General features: G+C 42.5%; 1 long non-coding RNA gene across 2 annotated transcripts; it reads right to left on the bottom strand.

The window, feature by feature from the left end:
* Positions 1 to 444: 444 nt before the first annotated feature.
* On the bottom strand, positions 445 to 4,040 carry LOC131565793 (uncharacterized). 2 transcript variants are annotated; one of them, XR_009275475.1, is made up of 5 exons: positions 3,799 to 4,040; positions 3,111 to 3,174; positions 2,338 to 2,413; positions 1,453 to 2,220; positions 445 to 858 (listed from the first exon to the last, which is right to left on the bottom strand). It is a non-coding gene; the product is annotated as an uncharacterized LOC131565793 (long non-coding RNA). The 2 variants fall into 2 exon arrangements; XR_009275476.1 differs by having other exon boundaries at positions 445 to 769.
* Positions 4,041 to 7,560: the final 3,520 nt, after the last annotated feature.

Raw genomic sequence — 7,560 nt, 5'->3', positions numbered from 1 at the left:
AAATCTGAACAAGGTACTGGTGGGCGACCACTGAAGTTATTTTGAAGGAATTTTTTAAACAATAAAATATTGATACCACAAAAATAAAGCAAAAAGCTAACTACTGGCTAAGAAAAAATTAACTTTTGACAGCAACAACATTCCAACCACACAGGCTTTTTCCCGATGTCATACCTTATAACTACCTCTCTTGGGAATTCTCATCATGTATCCCAAAAGGAATAAATACCTCAGAGCGTCCTAAAGCAAAAAGTAGCACACATGAGCTCCTCACACTCCCGGGAGGCCTGCACAGCGTGCACTGAGTCTGCAACAAATTCTGCTCAGTGAGAGTCTGCAAACAAAGGTTCAATTGATGAATTGAACTGATTGTAAAGGGAGGTTTTCTAAGCACAGAAGCACAACAAAGAACAAGCAAAAACAATTCTTAAAAAAAACCTGCAAGTTTTATTTAGCATATATGCGACTGATTTCCACCCTGTGGCTTCTCACTTTGATTCGCGTCTGTAGGTTCAGGAAGATGACAATGCACACTCTGCCCTCCCTGAGCCCCCCACAGCAGCTGAGCGCTGCTCCGTGCGCTCAGATCGTCAGGAACTGGATTGCCCGCATGGACTGGAACTGCTCTGCTGCAGATTCAGGAGAGAGAGGCTGGCTGAGGCGTCGTCCCAATTCCATTTCTGTGTGACGAGAAGCGGTTTGTTCCCAACGGGTGCAACAATCCCCAGCTCGCTTCCACGGTGAGTACCGATGGCACACAAATGGCAGCCTGAGGAAATCGTGTTCTGGGCTCTAAGTGGTCGGGACAGGGTCTGATTTTTTGTTTTGCATCTGTATGATGATTAGTACGACAGGGCCCTGATCGATGACATGGCAGCACAGAATTAAAAACTCCTCAATAGGATTACATCGACTTCTAGGAAAAGACAAAAGCCTAGGACCCTTCTGAAATCTATTTTTAATGCGAAGCACACGGATTGTCACTATGCTGTGCCTTCCAGCTTTTCAAAGCAGCTTACCTCTGAAGACCAGAAAACATTTATTTCTACAGAAACAACGGGCAACCCCCAGGCTAATCTCAGCGCTACTGTTTAATAGGGGATCTGCCAGCGTGCCAGTCCAGCTTCAAGTGTGCTTTATTTCAGTCTAACATCCCCTCAAAATTCTTCTCACATCTCCCAACCCTGACATCTTATTTTTCCCTAAAGCTTCTCATCATTAGCAATTTCCAAGTAACATGGTATTTTTACAACATTCAAAAATGTCATGCTGGACTGTGCTAGAGAGTAATTTGCAAATATAAGCTTAGCAAAGTTTGAATTGACTTGTCCAGAGAAAAAACCTACAAGTGAACACCTACACCTGCCTACAAAGAGCTAACAAGCCCCTGGCAGCTGCCAGCATCAAAGCACAGCGGATGTTTCTAATACAGGGTAAGGATAACAATATCACCTTTTGTTCTCTCCAGCTTGTTTTCCCTGCAGTCATATTTTGCTTCTTATGATTTTTTTAGTCTCTGCATCTTCTTGGACAGCACCGAGCCCGACGACAAGGATACGAGAGTCTTTCCCTGCCGTAGGGAGAGAACCAGGAAAACAGTTAAAATAAGAACAGGGTAGTTTGAAATTCATACTTCCAATGAGAAGCAGCGCCTAACAAACAGAACAAAAGTAAACAAAGCATGGTACCTCCCTGGGGACAGAAGACTTACAAACTCTCCAGGATTTACAATTCTAGCGACCAACCCCTTCAGGACGGCAGCCAAGTGTCCCATGAGGTGGTGCTGCACCAAAGAACCATCTGAGAGGTTCCAAAGAGTGAAACGCACAATATTTTGCAAAGCCGTAAAATCTTGCAAAATAACAAAAATACAATAGATGTAAACTACAGGGTAAGAGTACAAGTGTTCACTTTAAGAGCTGGAACCATCCAGGTGAGCACCTGATAACTGGATCCTCACCAGAGTTTGAACCCTTCAGGACACAGAAGGGTTTTCCCCAGAAATTTCACAGACTGAGTTTTGATACAAGTATACTTGCCAGACCCTCAGAAACATCACCCATTCTCCAGGTGTCTGGAGAGAACTGCAAATGGCTCTCACGTAGTTTGAGCTAGCTCTGTAAGGTCTCAGGGTGAATTTCACCAGATGCAACCAAACTGGGCAACTCCCAGTGGGACAGAAGGAACCCAAAGCTTGGGCTCGCAGAGCTGCAGCAAATACTGAGGAAACAAACATAACAGCGTAAAAAATAATAAACCATCCTTTTTTTTTCTCTTGCTTTTGTTTTTTTCTTATTCAGATCAGCATAGCAATTAAAGAGAAGGTGAAAAACTCACCATTACTGAACATTTCATCATCTGTAGGCTGAGCATCCTTAGCACAGAGGACTCCAAAGTTAAAATTCACCGATCCCTGGGAAATAAAACCAAATATTGTATGATAAACAATCAAACAGCAGACGTAAAAATTTGTTTCCTCTAAGGACTTTCGGGTACGTATGTACCTTTGCATACATCCAACACATTGGAACATACACTTTATACCATCTCCTAATAAGTAAAAATTTACCTTTAAACTTTGATAGTACAGCATAAAATTATGAACTTAAATTGGTGATCTGTTATTATTAAGTTGGTGCCTAAAGTTATTTCTGCTGTCAGGTTCAAAAAAACATTAATTTTTTTTACTGGAATGAGCAATTGATTTCAAAGTCATCACAAGCCCACCAAAACACAAAGCAGTATTCACTGGATGGGTCTGTGAGCTAGAAGTAGTTAGGCTTGTACTTCCCTCTTGCTATTCCAGAACCAATAAATCCTGTCAACAAAACCAGGATCTATAGCCCACTGCTGTGAAAGATTCTACGAGGATGATGGTTTGATTTGTGTTTAGAAGTTTTGATTTGAAATGGCCAGTTCAATGGATAAAGACAGTTTAAGTAGTATTACATTGCTATTATTATTATTTCTATTATTATTTTTACTATTACTACTGCTATTGTTATCATCTGCTACTGGAAGAAACAAACCAGTAGTACCTATACTTAATTACTTTTATTTCCAGGAAATAATAAAGAAAAAGAACCAAACCAAAAAAAGTCACTTCCTACCTTTTATATCAAGGGATGAAAAATTTCTCTTGGGCTCTTCTCCAATTTATCAAGACTCATAGCACTGAAAGGCAAACAAAACAGTGCTTTATAGAAGGGCAAGTGCACATTTCAAGGCTGAACCACCAACTGATTGCAGTGACAGCAGTTACAACATGAATCGTTCCCAGAGCCTCTGTTAAATGGAATGTTCTGTGGAACTGCCGTTTCTTTCCCAAAACACTAACTTCCAACACTTCCTAATAATATTTTGTATTTTAAAACAAAAGAAGTTAGTGAGACTCTGTGCGGAGGTCAGGTTTAAATTTATTTCCTTCTAAAGCACAGAGCTCTGTTCCATCACCCTTCACTTCGGCTCTACACTGAATCGTGGTGAGCATTTGAGGAGTGCTCCATAATCAATTCTATTTCTCTCTTTTTCTAGCTCTCTCTATTCCTAAATCATTCCAGACAAGTCAAATGAAAAATGAAAAAAACAAGTTCAGCATCAAAGTCACACTTTTTCCCGTTGTCTGGTCAAGAACAGGCTCTAAATCCACTTACTGCTGCCTTCAACGATTCAGACTTGCAAAAGCATTCTTACATATTTTACAGGTTTATCATAAAACCCACAGAACGCAAGCTCTGAATTACAGGAAAAGGTACACAGGCAAATATCTAAAGGGATCACTTATTAGTAAATACATACCTTGGTAGAGATCGCACTGAGAACCTTTCTGAGGGACTCTAAGGGACGCATGTTTTCTGAGCACCCTATAAACAAGAAAAGCTAGGATATAGTACAGGACATCCCCACTTTTTCTACATATTCAAATAGTATTTTTAATAAAAACAATTCAGTTAAAAAAGAAGGAAGAAAACCAAGCTAATTTTACTCAGCTGTATTTACTGCCGATTTAGAGAACAATGCCGGGCAGCGTCGGCCGTTGCGGCACACGTCGCGCCGGCAGCAGGGCCTGCCGGGAGTTGGAGTCTCGGGCTGGTAGCCACTCATGTGCCGCGATAGCCGTTGCGTCACACGCCGCGCCGGCAGCAGGGCCTGCCGGGAGTTGGAGTCTCGGGCTGACAGCCACGGCTCCGTCCCCCGCCACCGGGAGCTGCAGTCCCTCCCGGGCATCAAACGGGTCCTTCGCCCCAGGGCGGGGAAGGACCTGAGGCAGGACCGCTCCTCCCGAATGCCCTCTCTTTTCCCCTCCAACTCTTTTTCTTTTTTTAACGCTGTTTTTCACCCCTTTCCCTTCCCTTCCCTTCTGCTCTCCTGCTTTCTTTCCTTTCCTTTTTTTCCCCTTCCCTTTCCCTTTCTTTTTCTTGTATTTGTAATCTTGGTTTTCCTTCCTAGCTTTAGAATCAAAAAGCAGCAGTAGTAACTTTCAGGCTACCTGGGAGTAAAAAAAACCCCAAAACTATAATGATTGAAAGAAAACTATTTATTCCCTGGGAGCCTGAAATTTTCTACTGCTGCACATGACACAGAGCTTTTTATTCCTTCTTATATACAGTTGATATTTTATACTCGCTTTATACACCGCCCCCTGCCGTCTGCACCGGCGCTCTGCAGGCAGAGTGCTGCGGCGTCGTTCGGTTCTGTTTAAATAAACTCGGCTAAATTAGGCTTGGTTCGGCTTAGGTCTAAAATCGTTTCGGTTCGGCTTTTCGTCTAAATTCGGCTTTTCCGGCTCTTCGGCTGAACTCGGCCCGGTTGGGCTAAAGTCGGTCATATTCGGCTCTTTGTCTAAATGCGGCCAATGTCGGCTACAGTCGGCTATCGGTTACACTCGGCTATCATCGGCTCTTCGTCTCAAGTCGGCTGTGTTCGGCCACACTCGGCTCTTCGTCTCAAGTCGGCTGTGTTCGGCCACACTCGGCTCTTCGTCTCAAGTCGGCTGTGTTCGGCCACACTCGGCTCTTCGGGGAAACTCGGCTGTTTTCGGCTACACTCGGCTCTTCGGGGAAACTCGGCTGTTTTCGCCCACACTCGGCTCTTCGGCTCTTCGGAACAATTCGGCCCGGCTCGGCTCCCTCAGGGCGGGAAAGCGGCTGTCAGAGGACCCCGGCACAGCGAGGCGTTTCCCCACATGCCTGTCACAAACCCGCCGAAATACGCCCGCCCGCGGCGCCGCTGAGACCACAGCATGTGTCGGGTACACTTGAAACGTCACAGAAAATACCACCGGGGCCGCGCCGGGGTCGGTATTCCATGCAGGCAGTCCACTGACACCCACCCCGGTCCTCCACTTCCCCGCCCTTTTCGCCGCCCTGTTGAGAAGGTCAACCAAAAGTCCGCGACATCCGCGACGCGCCACTCCCAAGGTGGCGGCCTCTCGGCGCAGGGCTGCAGTACCGCGCTCTGCCCACAAGGCGGCAGCACTGCCGCCCGCCCCAGCCGGGGGCGCAGCGCGCCTCGGGGCTGCGGGCAGGCAAGGTGGCAAAAAAGAACAGGGGCGACCCCCGCCGAAAACTGCTCTGAAATAAATGCCAAAAACCTGCCTCTTACCCCACCAGAATCAAACAAGGCCCCTTGCTTTAAAGCCATGTTTAAATAAATTTTTTATTTCCATTTTTCGTATTTATATTCACATGCATAGCTATAGTGGACATTGATGTAGCATGTAATTTATATAACATTATTCTATTTCTATTATTTATATTTACTTATATTTTGTGCTTTTATAAATATCTTTCCACATTGATTGCATATTTCTATGTCTAAAATTACATTTCTATCATGCTTTCACTATTTAAAATACAAATCCCATCCTAACTAAATAAATACAAAAAAGCTCTATTCTTTTAAACTACATTGAAATATTTTTATATTTATAGCGCTCATGACTATATTCACATTTATATTTGCAGTTTATACTTAAGTATTATATTAATCATTATGTATAACATGTATCCTATTCAAATAAGAGATAAATTATTTTCCTAATTATGTACCATATCTACTGCTACAACTTATTTTTTCTTACATTTTTAATTTTTATATTAACCTTCAGCTATTTATGATCTATTTCTATTCTTAGATTTCTACCTTTATATTATTTGTATTTATAATGTTTATACTAAAACACCTGCTTTTGCCAAATAAAAAAAAAAATCCCCTTTATTTTAAACTACTTAAAAAAACCTAGAGTATATCAATCTGGTATAACATATAACAAATGATAGATATGATAGATGTAAAATTGATATAAATATTGTAGTGTATTATAGGAAATAAATAAAAATCAATATGATCCATAACACAAGTAATACTGTATAAATGTTATATTTATGTTATTTTATATTTCAAATAATTTAACATTTCTTTATATATTTGCATATACTTGACAAACATTTCTATATTTATACTTGGGTTGCGATTTTTTTCTGGGTGTTTTCTGGGTCTTTTCTTGCCCTTCTTCGAATTTTTTTCTGGGTTATTTCTTGTCCATCTTGGGGGTTTTTTCTGGGTTTTTTCTTGCCCATCTTCAGACTTTTTTCTGGTTTTCTTCTTGCCCATCTCAGAGGTTTTTTTTTGGGTTTTTTTCTGGGTTTTTTTCTTGCCCATCTTGGGTGATTTTCTGGGGTTTTTCTACGTTTTTTTCTTGCCCATCTGGGATTATTTTCTGGGGTTTTTTTCTCGTTGCTTTCTTGCCCATCCTGGGCTTTTTCTGGGTTTTTTTCTTGTCCATCATGTGGTTTTTTTCTGGTTTTTTTCCTGCTCATCTTCGTCTGGTTTTCTGGGTTTTAAGCCAAAATCGGTACATATCATGTCAGTTCATGCAATACAACCCGGCTGGGGATTTTTTATTCTAAATTTAACAAGGAGTCGCAAAACCTGGAAAGCAAAAGTCACACACACAAGGTTAAATCCAGTCAGCATGCACTCACACACGCAGAAACGAGCAGACACAGACAGACACAGCCACGTGCTCTCACACACGCTCACACAATCTTTCCACTTAAATGCTCACTGCGGCCCTTACTCGAGATGCTGAAGAACGTGCTGTGACACATCTTCTGGCTGCCGCTCCTTGAGGTAAAATGGCAGATCCTGGGGAAATCAGCAGCCTCGGGGACCTGTGAGACGACAGGAAGGGTCAACGAGTGGCTATCTGACAGCTAGGACTTGTCTCCTCTCTGGACTGATAAATTTTCTACCCAAAATCCAATAGAAGACAGATGTATAGGTACATAGAACATAAGCCACCATAGGCAGATACAATACAAGCCAGGACTTGCAAAAATTCTCTGGAAGATGAATTCTTGCGCCCTATTCCCTTTCAGAAGAAGGAACCTACACAACTACTGCAGTCATCTGAGGAGGTGCATCTGAAAAAAAAGTTAGGACAACAGTCAGACGGTTCAATGATAACTGAAGAGCTCCAGATATCCTGTGTCCATCTACAAATCCCATCTAGAGTCCAACTACACCCCACACTGCACATTACAAATCCCCGGGCCC

The sequence above is a fragment of the Ammospiza caudacuta genome, chromosome 18 (genome assembly GCF_027887145.1).
Source record: "Ammospiza caudacuta isolate bAmmCau1 chromosome 18, bAmmCau1.pri, whole genome shotgun sequence".
In the NCBI taxonomy this organism is placed as follows: Eukaryota; Metazoa; Chordata; class Aves; order Passeriformes; family Passerellidae; genus Ammospiza; species Ammospiza caudacuta.
This window is presented reverse-complemented; position numbering and strand designations above follow the sequence as displayed.